The 18,823-nt window shown below is 27.8% G+C and overlaps 1 protein-coding gene and 1 pseudogene across 2 annotated transcripts in view; one reads left to right on the top strand and one right to left on the bottom strand.

The window, feature by feature from the left end:
- The window catches only part of LOC113389432, a 290,888-nt gene that overhangs the window by 106,972 nt on the left and 165,093 nt on the right, over nt 1-18,823 (bottom strand). The gene's annotated exons all lie outside the window — the stretch shown is intronic.
- LOC113389538 lies at nt 1,871-10,981 on the top strand (annotated as a pseudogene).

Here is an 18,823-nt window from a genome sequence, read left to right as displayed (position 1 = left end):
ACGGAGCAAATAATGCAGAAAATAGAAATTCAGTTTTTGAGATAACGATATTGAATTCCGATTTCAATAACTCAAAAACATTTTATTTATTTAATGAAATGAAGAATTGGTTAACTGGTTTTTGGGAAGGCAGGTCTAGCGATTTCGGAGATCCAAATAAAAAATTGAATAAAATGTCTAAGACAAAAGTATATTATACAAAATAATAAAACTAATTCAATTTGTTTTATGAATGCATTTGGAACAATATTTAAAATTTATTATATTTTTTTTTAATATAATATTATTATTTATTATCAATTTTGCAAAATATATATATTATATCATAAAATAATATTTTATATTGATTTTTTGAATCAATACTAAAAGTGTAAATTATGTGAAATGTGAAATAAATTGTTACAAAATATCAATCACCATAATATTGGATTTTTTCCAAACTTATTTTTTATTGCAGAATATACACTCCTCTATTTTTGTATTTACAACTAAGTTGTTTTATGTTTTATTCAAGTACTTGAAAAGTGTAGAAAATTATATTATTTTATTATTTTCTCAATAATTAAATTAGTAGAGATATTGCAAATTCATTGATCTTCTCTAAAGATCAAATTTGTCTCACATACGCACATACTTTCTGTATTTGGTCTCAAACGATTCAGAACAACTAGAAATGTCGACAAAATATAAATCAACTAGTGGTGCATGGCATCGTGCCTTAAGACAAATTGCTGAAACTTCCCGTACCGAAAATTAAGATTTTTAAAAACCTTTAAAATTTATTGAAAACTTTGGAAAAAAAGATTTGTGACTTTTTTGAAAAAATAGATTTTTTTATATTTCTAATTTTTCTATACTTTGAATTTTTCTGAAAATTTTGAATTTTTTTTTTTCAACGCGATCGTGCTGCGCGGCTGTTTTAGAGATGAAATATCAAAGCGCGTAAGCGCCGCCCCGCTTCCGGTATAATTATTGGTACGGAACCTGAAGAACTGTAAACAAAATTCATACTTCTTATTATTATAATCTCTATAAAATATCTGATAATTTGATGTGCATATGTCTAATGATCATTTTTTATCGTCAACTGACATTTTTTTACTTCAGCTCCAAAACCGATAGACCTGCCTTCACAAAAGTTTAATCATTTCTTCATTTTGTCAATTAAAGTAAAATATTTTTGTAAAATCGAATACTTTTCATAAATCGTCGACAAAAATTTGTACTCGAACAAACACACACACGCACACATATACATACATCCATTTTTTTAAGGTATGTCGAAATTTTTGAAACGTATAGATCTGCAAAAGTTTTTTTTATTTTAATTTAATTTTTTATGTTTTTGCGATTACTATAATTAATCATACGAGAAGTTGAATATTTGTTTCTACATATTATTAAAGTATTTTAAATGTAGAAAAATAGATCAACTTTATTATTTTCTCAATAACAATTGGTAGAGACATTGCAAATTCACTGATCTTCTGTGAAAATCACACACACATTCTTTCCATTTTGGTCTCAAAAGATTCAAAACGACTTGAAACGTGGACCAATTATAAACTAATCAAAAAACACTAAAATTAAATATCACACACATACTTTCCACTTTTCCATTTTCGGTCTCGAAAGATTCAGAACGACTTCAAACGTTGACCAAAAATGAACTAATAATGAAAAATAATAAATTAAATAGAATCGCAAATACAAAATTAAACATGTTTCCAAACATTTTTGGAAAAAAATAGTTTTATTGTATACAGATAGATTATTTAGGTTATTATTATCTATTATTATTAAATTTTATTATTAGCAATTATATAAAATTATTCATCTTTTCCTTAAAGCCCATGATGATCGTCCAAGAATGAGAACAAGGGCTCTTTCTAGACAAGAAATTGTCTACAGTGTAGTCATTGATGCTGGTTCTACTGGATCAAGGGTTATTGCTTATGAATTCCAAAAACAAGGTAGTAAAAATTTAAAAAAAAAATAGACAAAATAACAGTGATATAGATATTTATAAATAATTAAAAAATGTTGTTATTATGCTTTAGATGATGCTTACGACCTTTTACGAGAAGACTTTCACCAGCAAGAACCTGGTTTGTCAAGTTATGCCAATGATCCAGAAGAGGTAAGTAAAATTCATACTTTTTTTTATTTACATCAATGAACTACAATCTGTCATAATAAACAACAATCAGTAATTTTAATGGTTTGTTAAATAGGAAAAGGTCGAATGGTCACCGAGTGATGATCCGATTCGAGGTTGATGTGTCCTGATGTGAAAAAATTTAAATAAAGTCTACGAGTAATTGTGCATATTATAGGATTACTAAAGAATATCAAAAAAGGCCGTTTTGGCTGAGCCGTTCAATGTCATGGTTTTTTTATTAAATTTTTGGCCAAGATGTTTGGATGGTTCTGTATTCTATCCTTGTATCTTAAATTGAATTTGCTGTTTCTTCTTCCTTGACAGTGTTTATGTTCAAATCAGTATGAACCAACCAATTTAGGACATACTTGGGTGCATTTATAATTTCTTTCAAAATCTTGTTTTGAAATCTTTGAATTATGACGATTTTGGATTCACGCGCCGTTTCCCAAAGCTGTATTCCGTACGTCCAAATTAGTTTCAACAACATGAATTGGTACAGAAGAGGTTTGTTCCATGTGCTTAACTGAGATTTCCGGTAAAATTAATACTTCAAGAGTAGTTTTTTAAATTCTTCTTAGAAGATATTTCTCTAAATTCCTGGTTTTTGTTCATGTAAACAGTGTACAGTCCAAAATTTTATTCAAATCTTCCAGAAAAAACACATAACAGAAAATATATATCAGGAACTAACTATTTGCAAACTTTTACAAAATTTAAAATATTGGTCACTAAAATACATCCCCAAATGGATGCTTCTGTTGATTCCACTTCTGTTACTTATATTAAAAATTGTGCTCCATTATTAATTTACGGTAGGGCATCGAAAATGAAAATGTTTATATCTTTACGTTTCAAAGGATTCTGATATTTTGGCATACCTTAGAAAAAATTCATGTATGTGTGTGTGTATGTGCGTGTGAAATTTTCGTCGACGATTTCGGAAATTTTCGTGATCACAACAGCTCAATGACATGACTAAAGATACATTTGGGAGCTACCGCCAAATTATTGAAAAATCTAATTAAACATGTCATTGATTTTTGTCTAAAAATCTTTCTAGATAGTCCTGTAATTCACTGTCCTAGCACCATAATTTGAAAAGTCTTATGATTCAAACCAAAAGATGTTATCTGACTAAAAACACCTATTATGGCTTTAGAATATATATTTAATTTTCATCGATGATTTCGGGAACACCGATCAACCGGTTTGAATAATTCAAAAAACCTTCGATTCGTATTGATAAGGAGACGTGCTGATTAGTTTTTGGCAAAGGCAGGTCTAGTCGTTTTGAAGATACGAAGCAAAAAGTGCAGAAATTTGGATTAGATCATAGACATCCGCTCATAGCGTTCCGTGTGAGCATGTCGTTATAGCTGATTTGGTTAGCGCGTCACCGCAATTTTCGTTTGCGTTAGTAGATAAGAAAGTCAAAACTGATCACACGCCTGTAATATTTAACTTCCCGTAGGGTAAGTTATTGTAATGGGCCGAAAATCGGAATTGAAAATTTTAACATTTCTCAACGTTTTGAAGGTTTCTGAACGTTTTGGCATACCTCAGAAAAATGGATGTGTGTGTTGTGTGTGTATGTATGTATGGATACAAATTTCCAGTCACGTTTTAGGGCGCACGGATCAACCGCTTTGAATGGTTCAAAAAACATTCGATTCCTATTGATAGGGAAAAGAGCTGATTAGTTTTTGGCAAAGGCAGGTCCAGCCGTTTCGGAGGTACGGAGCAAGAGTGCAGAAAATAGAAATCGAATTTTTGAGAGAACGGAGTATCCGATTTGAATGATGTAAAAAACATTCAATTAGTAATGATTGGGAGAAGTGCTTATTAGTTTTTGGCAAAGGCAGGCATAACCATTTCGAAGATACGGAGCTAAATATGTAAAAATGGCAGTTTTTGAGAGAACTAAGCGTCCGACTTAAATGATTCAAAGAACTTTCTGCTTGTCTTAACAAAATAATTGATTTTGGAAAAAAAAATTTTGTTCCATTTTTTTTTTTTTTGTAGTTTTTTTTGTATATCGAAAATATTTCAGATTATTATTTTTTATTCTGACTATAGTTCTAATATACTTCACAAATAATTTAAACTCTGCAATTCAGTTTATATAGTTCTCATAAATAATAGACAATGTTACAATATTTATAATAAACTATTTGAAAACATTCTGTATTCCTCAAACATTTCGTTACGGTACGGGAAGTTCCAGCAATTTGCCTTAAGGCACGATGCCATAATTGCCTCAAGACAGAAATCCACTTACAGCTAGTTTTTTTAATTTTTGTTTAATACTTTTTATGTTTGTATAGTTGATACTATTTAAAATTGTTAATTCAGTGCATATATTTTACGAACAAAAAATTGATGCATTTGAAATAAAATATGTTCATTCCAACAATAAGTCCGCTTAATTAGATTTTGTTTATATATATTTCATTCAAATATATATAAACAACGTCGTCTAATCTAACAAGTTTTCACATTTTGTCTACAGATACAAATAATGAAAATTCTAGTTTTTATAATATTTATTCATAGACATTTTTATTGGCTCATTATTTTTATTCTTTGAATATTTAATTACGGTACAGGAAGTTCCAGCAATTTGCCTTAAGGCACGATGCCATACACCCGACTAGTATTACTATTATTTATATTTATATAGTTATATTTTTCTCCCGTTTCTTTTACCAAGGGAGCCAAGAAAATAATGGAGCTCCTCAGTAAAGTAGATGGTTTCGTACCAGCTGAAGCAAAACCCAAAACGACTCCATATTTGAGAGCCACTGCTGGTCTACGTCTTTGGGTGAAGAAGTTGCAGAAAAACTTCTTCAGGCAGTCCAAAGACAATTTGAGAAAACCGACTACAAAGTTGAGCACGATGCTGCTGGATTATTGAGTGGAAGTGATGAAGGACTTTTTGCATGGTTTACTGTCAATTATCTAAAAGGTAATAATAGACTAATATTGCAAAAAAGTGCACTGACATTACTTAAAATTATAGTAATGAATGGTATTTTTTACGATGCTATTTGAAAGTAGGGGGCAAATGATGTGTAATTAGTCTATAAATACGGACACATTGTCAAGTTTTTGATGAAAGTATTTTTAAAGTATAATTTCTTTAAGCGCGACAAGGGAGTAAATCTGTGAAAATGCAACGGAAGAGCGTTACGCTAGAGTCAAGTGCCGATGATTCGTCATTCGCTCTCGATGATATCATTTCTATACAGGTCGATTGTGATTGGTCGACGTGTCGCGTGAGAGTGTTCTTTGATTGTATGCGTATACGTAGTATGCCCCCGAATACGAGAAACGTATTGTTCGGAATGTCAATAGATTTTAAGGTTACGTCCTAGTAGAAATCTTGATTTGATAAAAAATGTCTGGATAGGAAGAATATTTTTTCCTGTCTCCAGTAAATAATTATAGTAATATAAATATGTATGCAATTTTGAGCACTGTTGTTTAGTTTACAGTACTCGAATATAATTTTTACTAAACATTATATAAATGTTTTTTAAGATGCATTGTGGTGAGCATAGCTCACTTAGTAGCGTGTTTGATTCACACGACAGGGATCTTCGGATCGAATCCTGTCATTGACTTAGAATTTAAATAAATATATACATATAGCCAATTTGAAATTAATTTTCAGAATAAAAAGAATTGGATTTGTTAAGTAGAATTTGAATAAAAATTAGGAGTAAGAATTAAAATAACAGAATTCGAATAGCTGAGTTGTATTAAAAGTAAGAACAAAAAATATTAAAACTGGTTGAGATTAAAAGAAGAATAAAGATATAAAATAGCTATTTTATATCATAATTAAAGAAGGATTAAAAAAAGATATTAAAGAAGGACTTGAAGTGGATTTAAAATTTGTAATTATAAAGCAAGAATTGAAAAGAGATAGTCACAACTTGACTGAAAATTGATTAAAAAAAAATTAAAAATAAAAATAATTATATTGATAGAATGATATGATATAATTTAAAGTTGATTTAACTTTTATAAACCATCTTTCTCCCTATACTTTAAATAGCATTGTTAACGTAAGTTTATTGATTAGAAATTATTTCTATATTATTCGTAGTTTCTATAATTCTTTAAAGTTATTAAAATGGAAAATATTTTTTAGGCAAGACAGATATTACAGCTGTTCAAAGAATGAGATTATATAGGCAGCGAAAAAAGTAAAAAAAATACCATCAGTCAATGAATGTATGTTAATTTTAATTACATGAAGTTCTTCAAACACAATTATTACATGATGAGTGAAGTTGCAAAAACAATATTTGTTTAGGGGTTGTTTAACATAATCCACTGTGTGAACGAATATTATAGAATTTATTAATCAGCTATTACTTCATTTCTCTAATAAAGGTTCATTTCTAAATGCTAATTACAATGACAAACCGATCATGTCATATTTGAAGTATGACTTTAATTGCATTATTTTTTTAAATATTATACATATTTTAATGCTATTATAAATATTTGATTTATAATTTATCATTATATAAATGTGTATAATGGTCGACACTAATAAATGTGTGCATCACGAGTGTTACCATATTACTAATAAACATTATTCAAAATTGTTATATGATGTATTTATTTTTTCCTAAATGCCATCTCGTACGATAGCAAAAAACTTTTACTTCAATCGCACACTCTTTTTTTAGTTTCATTGGTTTTTAGCACTGTTGTTTAGTTTACGGTACTTGAATATAATTTTAGTAAACGTTATATAATTGTTTTTTAATGTGTATTGTATTAATTTTAAGTTGATTCAATATTTTTATATGACCTCTAGAATAGGTTATTTGCGTTTGGGGTAAAAGAGCAATCTAAACTTTTGCACTTTTTATTTTATTCAAGACTAAGGTTGGATACACATTTTTTGCCCTCTACTTTAAAATAGCATTGTTAAGAAAATACTACAATTGACTTGTCGTTATTTTGAGTTGATGGTGGCTTTACGATTTTATCAATATAATTAGAGATCCTAATACAATTTTTATTTTATTATTATTTTTTAAGGATCTTTGGATAAACAAACGTATGCTGCTTTAGATTTGGGCGGAGGTTCAGCTCAAGTCACATATCAACCAGAAAATAATTACGTAAAATTCTTAAAGAAAAATATGCATCCTGTATCTTATAAGAACATGAACATCTTCAGTAAAAGGTCAGAATAGAAATCTGTCGGAATATTCAGCAACCGATTCTGTCTTACAATGTTATGGCAAGGCCATGTTACGGTCCAACTTCCATGCATTATGCTACTAAATCATACTGAATACTGTCAAAATGTCATGTATTTGCTGTCCGTTCAGGCGTTTTACACGTAAACTGCGACGTCACTCGTATGTTATGAAGCTGGGTCAGAAAGACCCTGTTATCTAACATCGTTTTGTTGACATTTGTGCGGTTTCTGGCTCAAGTTTTCTATATGACAACCTGAGAAAAACGCCTGGCTGCACAGCAACCACATAGCTTTTGTCAATATTTAGTATGAAAAGTTCTTCATAACACAGCCTTGCCATAACAATGGTCTGTTGTAAAGCAGAACCGGTCCGTCTATTAATAATTTAGGTTCTAATCTTTACCAGATTTTTGACTGATTTTAATTATTTTCTAGTTATTTAGGTTTGGGCATAAATGCAGCAAGAAACACTTTATTCGAAGCTGATTCTAGAAATGGAATTAAAGAAGGCCAAAGTGTTTTCAGCAAATGTCTTCATCCGCAAATTAAGAATGTTCCTTTCGAATTTAATAACAAGAAATATTTTGTCAGGTAAGTTTAATTAATAAATATTAATAAAAAAATCACAACACTTCCAATGAACCAAAAAGTCTGTAATTTTTGAAGATGTTCAAAGTTATTGAAAAAACCTTAAGAATATTTCAGAGCAATTTTAGAAAATTTCAAGGATTTTTAAAGATTTTTGCGTATGAGCTATTGGGATTTATTAAAAATAAATGAAAGAGTTTATATGAAGATCTTTTAGGACTGATACGAAAAATTTTAACTATTATTTTAAGGAAGATAATAACAATAATTAATCATTTTAATAAAAACATTGCAGACTATCAAAATTTTTTAATAGAGAAAATTATTACTATCTATTAATTCACTTGTGTCTATGAAAACTAAAATACTCTGGATGGTTATTTTTCAAATTTATCATATTGTTACTAGCAAAGTACTTGTATCAAATCTTTAAAAATGTTCTACTGATTGTTACGCTCCAACTTCCATACATTATGCTACTGAATACTGCTTCATACTGAATACTGTTAAAATGTCATGTATTTGCTGTGCATTCAGGCGTTTTACACATAAACTGCAACGTCACTCGTGTGTTATGAAGCTGGGTCAGAAAGACCCTTTGAAACATTCATACCATAGTTTTTTTGACATTCGTGCGGTTTCTAGGTTAAGTTTTCTATCTGAAAACCTGAGAAAAACGCCTGACTGCACAGCAAATGCATTTTTTTTTATTTATTATTCATAGCAAGCTATACAAAGTACATTTAGCTACATTTGTTACAGTTAAATATTAATTGACGGAGTGAGAAAAATCGCTATACAAATACATGACGTTTTGACAGTATTCAGTATGATTCAGTAGCATAATGTATGGAAGTTGGAGCGTAACATGGCCTTGCCATAACATTTTTCTCAAAAATTTTAAAAATGTTTAAAGATTGTTTGAAACCTTCTATATCTTAAAAAAACTCTTACCAATTAGTAAAACATTTCGAAGATCTTATAGAAGTACAAAAAATTCTTAGAGGCTTTTATAATATCCTTAATCTTTTTTTATAAAGTAGTATAAAAAGTTCTTTATTACATAGCCTTGCTATAACATTAGGCCATTATTAGGCAGAATCAGTCCAATTAGCTGAACTTTAAGGGTTTTGGGAGATTTTTTTAGTGCAGAGTACCAAAAACACCAATTTCTATATTTTTCACTAATTTTTTCTACTCATCATTGCAGTGGTATGCCATCCCTGATCAGAAATCGCCGATTTAGCATGATGGTCTGCAAATACTACGTTTTGCAGGATCTAATTCCTTTGGTAGATCCTAAACCTTTGGGTTTGTCCAAACAAGAATCTGTTGCAGTCAGTGCCTTCTATTATCGTGGATTGGCAGCTCAACTTATTAGTAAGATAATATGAAATTTAATTTTATAAAATCAAGTCAAGGGCTTGTAAAAATAAGCTGGTCTAACGAAAAAAATTGACAAAAGAAGCAAGAAGATATAAAAATTTTGCTTGTGTTTTTCAATTTTCACCACCAGCCATTTTAAAAGTGCAATTTATTATATGAACATTTTAAGAAATCGAAAAAGAAAGTATGATACTTTTGTGGCTTTTGGAACCAGCAAAAGTGTTTTTTTGATTCATATCTTATATATAAAAACGAAGCACTCGATAAAATGATCCGCTAAAACTTGAAAACGGCTGAACCGATTTGGCCAGTCTTAGTCTTGAAAAATTCGTGCTAATCAATAGGTTGTCGGAAAGGTGAGATATTATTTCAAAATCGTGTAGAAACTTTACATTTTTAATTTGAAAATTTTTGTAGAAGCGTAATTTAAATAAAACAATGGACGGTGGCTAATACGTCGAATGTCAAACGTTTTTGACAGATGATGTTCAATTGCGTTTAATAGGATGTCTTACGTTAATATTATTCAATTATGATTAAATTGTAGTAAGTAGTTTTGTTTGTAATTTTATTTAGTAAATGGGCCGCAAGTGTTACTAGAAACTCAATATATCAACTTTTTTGAAATGTAAATATGAAAACGCACTTTTTGGCAAATTTTTGTCAAACACGGTGCTCAGAAAGATCTCATTTGTATAATTATATACTCATTGGTATTTATAAAACATTTTCTAGGTTATATTATTTTTTATTTATGTTATTTATATTCAAGACCTAAATTTGGTATCGATCAAAAAGACATTTTGTCAAATAACATTTACCCAGTTATACTTTCCCAGAATTTATCGAAGAATAGATAGTAATATATGAAGGTCCGGGTTTAAAAAGGTTCACCACCGATGTGTCAAAAACCAGTAAAGTTAAGCATTGTTTAACAACAACATTTGAAAGTAGAGGGAAAAGGGTGTATAAGCAGCTATAACCTTGATTCTCATGTCTTTGCTATCGGGAGATAAACGATAATCTTTGAAAATCCATGATAAAAATATTTTCTTCCGTTGGTAGTTTTTTAGCATTAGTTAAAAATGTAATCATTTGTAAAAATGTAATACCTTTAAAATTAAAATGAGACATTAAACCTGCTTGATACCTGGCCGTTCCAAGTTACCCCGTCTATGGGGTAAAAAGATCTAGATAACAAATTAGATGAATTTATAGAATTTGTTTTATTTATTTATTTTAGCAAGTAGATATTAAAATTGTTGTTAAATCTATCAAGGCAATTTCGTTAATGTATTTTTTTTTTATTTTTATTAGCTGGTACAAGTGGCAAAATAACTGTCCAAGATCTCTGGAAAAAGGCAGAGAAAGAATGTTCTGCACCAAATGAGAAAGATCCATTATTGTGTATGGATTTGATTTACATGCACACCTTATTAAAATCTGGTTATGGGCTAAATGACAATAACGATTTGGAGGTAAAATAATATTTTACTTTTTTCTTAAAATTGTTTCTAATTACTAAATTTCCATTAATTTTTTAGATGATTTTGAAGCTGGATGACCACGAAATTTCCTGGGTTCTTGGATTCGCATACAGTAAACTTGGTAATTGATTTTGTAATTAATCGATGGAATAAAATGTAAATATAGATTATGATCAACGAATAAAGTTTTTATTATAGCATTTATAAAATTGGGATTTTATTTCTATAAAATTAGAATTTTTTTATATGATGATATAATATATATATTTTAAATGAATTATGTAGGAAAATAAGCAAAATATTTTTATGTAGTTGGGCAAGTTCAATATTTCATTTATAAATTCATCTTAAGGTTCAATATCTGATTTCGTTTTCTACTTATTTACTAATAACAGTCACTATTACCAGAACTAATAGAATTACAGCATCTAGTTTGTAAAATAAAACCAATAATCTAGAAATAATATTTAATTTGATTGGATTCGAAAAATGACATTTTGAGCACATAAATAATGACAAAAATGTCTTAATTTATCAAATAAAAAATTTAATACAAAAGTAGAGTAGTTCTATTCAAAATTGTATCAATTGGCACCATCAGCTCTACTATAATTTAATATTTAATTTAACTTTTACGATTTAAAATTAACTTCATCTAAAATATAATTTATTTTGTGTTTTATAAGCTTCCCGTAAGTTATACTAATCGTCCAAAAATTAAAAATTAAATTTTTTGCATATCTTCACGTTTTAGAGGTTTCTAAACATTTTAGCATGAATCAGAAATAAATGGATGTGTGTGTGTGCACATGTGCGGATACAATTTTTCGTCTACGATTTTGGGCGTATGGGTGAACCGATTTAAATAATTCAAAAAGCAATCGATTCCTATTGATAGAGGGTATGCTGATTAGTTTTTGGCAAAGACAGGCCCAGCCGTTTCGGAGATACGGAGCAAAGAATGTAGAAAATAAAAATCGCGTTTTTGAAAAAACGGAGTATCCGATTTGAATGATTCAAAAAATATTCAATTCGTAATGATGGGGAAAAGTGATGATAAGATTTTGCCAAGGCAGGTCCCAGCGGTTTCGGAGATACAGAGCTAAATGTGCAAAAAATGGCAGTTTTTGAGAGAAAAAAGCATCCGAATTGAACGGTTCAAAAACTTTCTGCTTGTGTTGACAAGACATTTGGAAAAAAAAATTTTGACAATTTTTTTTTTTGTATATTGAAAATAATTCTGAAAATAATTTAGATTTTAATTTTATTTCTGGCTAAAGTACTGAAGCTTACTTATATACTTTAAATAAAAAATTTTAACTTTGTAATTCAGTTTAATAACTCTTATAAATATTAAACAATCTTGCACTATTTATAATAATCTATTCGAAAACATTCAATATTCCTCGAACATTTAATTACTGTACGGGAAGTTCCAGCAATTTGCCTTAAGGCACGATACCATACACCCCACTAGTTAACTTTTATATTACTATGTATAAAAATAGATTTTAAATATTACATACAAAAAATAATTTATTCATAAATCGCATGTCAAATTATTTTAATCCACAATAATTCGCTAATGATGAAGATTTGAAAATAATAACATATCAGAAATGTTAAATTCTAGTTCATAATATATTACTATATAGCATGTCGTCGTTATTGTACGACCATTATATTGTTATTAGGAATGCAAACAATAACTATGAACAATACAAATTGTTATCAACAATAAAGACGGCTTTGTTCGAAATGTTTTTACGATAACAAAGTCGATCATGTGATACTAGAAAATTCATAAACCACTTTACGGAGATTTAAATGCACTGGAAAAATTGGAAATATCGAAAATAAAACTGATAATAATGCTGAATACCGTTAAGACGATTGTAAGATCGCATTATACGCCACTTTCTCGCTTAAGACACGTATTTAGCGCATGTTTGAAAAATCGTCTTAACGAGGTTACTTTATATCATTTCAGAGGTAAATTGATGAAAGTTGCTATTTTGTAGCGTTCATATAAAATTTATAAACAATTAAAACAAGCAGTGATACATAAAATAACGCATTGAAAAATCAATTTTACTATTTTTATACATTATTCATTAATTCATTTGTTCATTCCTCAAATTCTTTGAAAATTTGTAGTTTTTTATTATTATTATTTGTAATATTTGGGATTTGTATTTTTTTAAATATTCAAACATTGATCAAAAAATTACATCTTTGTAAATATATTGGAATCTTTAAAAATTAACATCTTTGAAAAATAGCATATTTAAAAATCTTTTCTGGGAATATTTATATCTTACAGCTTTAATTTTATAGAGATGAAAAATTTTGAAAATTGACATTTTTGAAAATGTATATATTTGAAGAATTCAATCTTTAAAAATTGACATAGAGAAAAAGAGATCTTAAAAAATTGACGATCTCGATGATTGACATTCTTGAAATGCTACGATGAAAATATTGTCATATATGCAAATTCATATTTTTAAAAAATTAACTTTAAAAATTGGTTCATTTTAAGAATAATATTTCCGGAAATTGACATAGAGAAAAAAAATCTTAGGTAATTGACGATCTTGATCTTAAAAACATACGTTGGAGAAATTCTCTAATAGTTAGATCTCTCATTCTTTTGATATTTTCTAATTTAAAATACAATTTTAAAATTTCATATTAGAAAAAATTGAAGTTTCCATAAAATGACATTCCTAAACATTGACAATCTAGTATATTATATTAAAAGCTTTATAATTTTAGTGTATTTTGTGTTCTAAAAATATTTATGTTTACAGCAATAATTACAATCGTTTACTTCGATATTGATTTCAAGAACTAAATCTATGATATAATAATATGCAAATATATTAATTGCAGTTTTTAATTTCATGTGCTCGTTAAATTAAAACCGAAGTTATTAATATTAAACTAAGCTATTAGGTTATACACATAATAAAAGAGAAATGTGAAAAAAATTAATTAAAAATATAAAGAATTTTTTATGAACATTTTACAGCTTTTACACTCTTTATAATTTTTTCTAATAAGCAGTAAATACTAAAAATTCCGCTTTTGTCTTTACTCTAGTTATGAACATCGTAATAGACAGAGATCTGGTGGTAAATGAATAAGTTTTTTTTGAGAAATAATATAAATGGATAAAAATAATACATAAGAAATAAATGAATTAATATGAAAAAAAACTAACAAGTTAATATAATGTTACAAAAATAGATTCCAAACTTTTTTCTCAAAGTTGATAAATTAATTTATCAATATAACATTTAATGCAATTACAGATAAACTTTATCTTCCAATAAATATTTATAGTAAAGTAAAAAATAAAAATCATACTGTATTAAAAATAAATCAGCACATGGGTCAAGGTAAAATTTTATAAAAATACATGCAAATTATCTTGCTTACACTCGTTGCAAGATTTTTAATCAAAAATATGAAAAGTACGTTTTCCAATTTTAATAATACTAATTAGGAAACTAGGTGTAAGTGGCGTTTTGCCTCAAGGCAAGTTGCATGAACTTTTCCCAATATATGTAATTAATTAGAAACCTATAGATTAATTTAGAAGAGATTTATATACCTAGTTGTTGTAGGATATCATAATGTGAGTAATTATTACAAATTATTCAATCAAGTGCAAATTTGCCTCTAATGTCATGTAATGTCGACCAATTTTGGTTCCCACACACACAATTTTTTTTACTAAATTTCTAATGACTTGAAACGTTAAAAAAACATGAAATTAAGAAGAATCCATTTAATCATTCGGTAGTGTTCCACGATTGTCGGCAAGGCTCGTTCATTAAGTGACGTCACAGTCACCTTTTATCATTTTGATACTTTATAAAATGGAAAACATATGAGGACCAGCAGTTCATGTAGTGCAAAGTCTATGTCCCAAAACACACATTCTTCAGTTTCGGTATCAAGCGATTCCTAATGACTTGAAACGTCAAGAAAACATGGAATTAAAAAATTGGATTTTTTGGCATAAATAAAATTCGCTTCTTTCGGGAAGTCAAAAATATTCCGAAATCGAGTAGGACTTTATCTCAACTTATTGTTAGATAGTCTAATAGACTTGCCTTTGATTCTACTATATATATTTATACTTATGATTTTTATGATATTTTTGAGCACTGCATTTTGCAAAGACAATAAAAAATATCTTGGATCTTACATGAGTCTGTATATAATTAGTTTAATTATTTTCACAATGTTTTTTTCGAATAATTTTTAAAGCAGTGATTGATATACGTCAAAAAAGAGAGGGAGAAATCGTGCAAATGGCAATAATAATAAAACATCCTGCGCGAATAATATAATTATATTATATAACCATAATGCACGTACGTTTATATGAAACAACGACTGAACAAATAATAAATGACACATGGAAAAAAAATCTGCGTTTTAATAAATATGATTTTATTTATTATTCATTTATAAAAAAAAGTTTTGAACGTAAACTCTCCAAAACTCAAAAATAATTAGATAAATACTTTCCAAAATCAAGAATATTTAAAAACATCATGCAGCACTAATTAAATTTCCTTTTACAAGATATATTATAAATATATCGATCATAAAAATTAATAATATTAATAACTTATTATTATTAATATTTTTTCATCAAATTTTATACAAATACAAGAATTCGATTTGATGGTTAAATATTGATATAAATCATCAAAATATCAAAAAAGAAAAGAAATCTTAAAATATAGTAAGCGCATTTTGTTAAAAATTCCAGCTAAGTTTTTTTCTTATTTATGACTTAAATACATTTTTATACTAAGATTAAGACTTTATATTTTATTAAAAACTTTTACAACTAACTATATTTAGGGAATAGTTGTTCAAACAAAATTTAATCCCTACATAACGTCGTTTGAATGCTCAGTATAGAAACATATAAAAAAATCTTACAACTTTTTTAATTTAATAATTCTGTTTACAATACTGTTTGCAAATAATTGCGATTCATAAAAAAATTTGGAAGCATTACGATTTCCAAGCAAATTTCATCCTGTGTATGACTACATAATACTTTTTTGAACAAAAAAAAAACTTTTTTAAGCGCGACTAGGGAGTAAATCTGTGAAAATGCAACGGAAGAGTGTTACGCCCGCACTGTAGATGAGATCATTTCTATACGGGTCGATTGTGATTAGTCGTCGTGTCACGTGAGCGTCTTTTATTGTTTGGAAAAATTACGAGTTTTTTTCTTAACTACGACTTCGAATAGTTTTTTTCTATAATTTCTATGGAGATCTTCATATTTTTTATTATAAACATCAAAGCTAGCAATATTTATTGCGACAGATATCCTCCAAAAAAAAAATTAGTAAATAAAGTCCTTAGAATTATTAGCAATAAAACATATCAGAATGATTCTTAAAATTGTATTAGAGTTTTATTATTAATTTTCTTAAATATTTTGATTGACTACTTTTTAAACTACAGAGATGAATAAAAAATATATTTGCAGATTGCAGACGCGGTTAATACCAAAATATCAATTTTCATTCAGAGGGCCAATTTCCGTAAAAAAGGGCCAATTTTCATGCAAAGGGCCAATATGGGTGAAAAGGGCCAATTTTTGACAAAATGCCCAAAATACTTTAAAAAGGACAATGCCCGGCAAAAGAGTTAATTTCTGTCAAAATGGCCAATTTCCGTCAAAAAGGCCAAGAATAGTCTGTCTAATAATTAAGACCTAAAAGGGGTAGAGTAAAAGTTTGATAAAAAATCACAAAATATTGTAAGAAAAAGGTGTGTATGGTAAGATATCACGTGTATTTATTTTTTACCTAAACTTAAAAAAATGCAAATATTTGCAGAAGAAAATTAAATAAATTCACGATTTTTTCTAGATACTAAAAATACACATAATGTTGGGTGAAGGTACTAAATTCTAAATGTCATTAATATCATCAAGTGTAATGGGGCGTCCAAAAATCCTCAAAAAGCAATAACGTGATTAATGGATGCCACCCAAGTTTTTTCTTATATATGACTCCAAAACACATTTTTTATATATTATATATTATATATTATATTTCTGAACAATATCTCGACTTCATATAAATATTTTTCTCAGTGTTCATTATTAAAAAATGCGTTATTGGTCACGTAATGTCAACCGAGCAATTCATATGAATTTCTGTCCCACATATTATTGTTCGTCATTCATTCGCGTCAACCAGACGTCGGAACAAATAATAATAATATTGAGTAGTAGTACTGATTTAATTTATTTATTTAGAAACACTTACTGTTTTATTTTCGAATATTTAATGGGAACAATTTAAAGGACGTTTAACTTGTTAGATATTTGAAAATAACTTGAGGAAAACGGCTGTGATTGGAACGTGATTGGTAGTTGAATTGTGGTGATGGTATGAGATTAATTGTTGGTGTTTAATTAAGGTAAGTTGAAGATTTTTTTTTAATATTTTTATAAATATATAGGTATTGTTGTGCAAAACTTTGCAATAAAAATCCAAAATGTGTTTTAAAAAAGTTGTTATTAATTTGACAATAAATCAACGTTTTGGAACTATGGACGTTCCATCTTCAGTATAATAACAGTCAAGAGTCAAGATTTTTACTGAAAGATAAAAGTGTTTTGAGGCCAATTTTACACTCATTTATTTTAACGGTAATTTAACATTTTTAAAAGCTCTATTTTTTTTGAAATTTTTGAATAATAGATTTTTTGGAAATTTTTATGTTTTTAGAAAGTTTTGACTATTATCATTGATATCTAAACAAAATTTGTACTTATTGTTTGAATCTCTATTAAATATCTGATAATTTGATGTGCATATGTCCAATGATCATTTTTGACTGCAAAATTGCATTTTTTTTAACATTCAAAAATACAATTTTCCATTTAAATTCATCTTATAACTTTTCTTTACAAAATGTCTTGACATATCTACTTTGTACTTGACTGTTTCTACTGTACTTAGTTTTTTTTCAAATTTGTGAAATTAATGACAATGTAATATTTTCACATTTTTGGTCCTTTTTGTCCTGTATCTCCAAAATTGCTGGATTTGCCTTTCAGCGATTTAAATGTTTTTTGAATCATTCAAATCGGATGTTCCGTTCTCTCAAGAACTTTATTTCTATTTTCTGCACTCGTTACTTCGTATCTCCAAAACGACTAGATCTGCCTTTATCAAAAACTAATCAGTACGTCATCCAATCAATAGAAATCGCATTTTTTTTAATTATTCAAATCGGTTCAAATTCTTCTTCGAATGTTTAACATCAAACAAACTTAATTGTTTATATAAATTAATGAATTTGATTGAAAAAGTTCTCTATAAAATGGTTCACGTGCTTTTAATGGTATAATAATAAAATACTTCTAACAATATTGAATTCTACATCTGTTTTTAATAATTAAAGAGTATTTTTCATTTGATTTTAAGAAAATAATAATATTTTATGATATAAATTAAAGCGAAGACGTCGTAAAACTTCATAATGTTTTATAGCCCTTTTCTAAATTTAAATTCCCTTCATAGTTTAAAAAAAATTAATTGCATTTGCAATTTTTTAATTACAAATTAAATATTATTATTCATGAAACAAGCTAGGGTAAAATAACACTAGTCTTTCAGCAGTTACATTTTAAATTATTATAATTTCATTTTATGAAATTTTAAAATGAAGGTTAATTTTATCTATATTTAGATAAATTCTAAATAGGCAATATTTGGCTGAGCCCACCCATCAAAAATTTGTTTCCGACGCCACTGTTTATAACCATTATTATATAATATATGTGTTAACGTTTAAAGAATCTTTCAATGCTTTGAAAAAAAGATAATTTACTCTTTCAAATTCTTGTTAAATTAGAAAACAAAATTTCAGTAAAATCTTACTCCCGTAGGGTAGGTTATAGTATTCGCAAAA

Source organism: Ctenocephalides felis, unplaced genomic scaffold (genome assembly GCF_003426905.1).
Source record: "Ctenocephalides felis isolate EL2017-DRISC unplaced genomic scaffold, ASM342690v1 CF-g0.4_SCAFFOLD_03573, whole genome shotgun sequence".
NCBI classification, from domain to species: domain Eukaryota; kingdom Metazoa; phylum Arthropoda; class Insecta; order Siphonaptera; family Pulicidae; genus Ctenocephalides; species Ctenocephalides felis.
The sequence above is the reverse complement of the archived record's forward strand: the minus strand, read 5'-3'. Positions and strand labels throughout refer to the sequence as shown.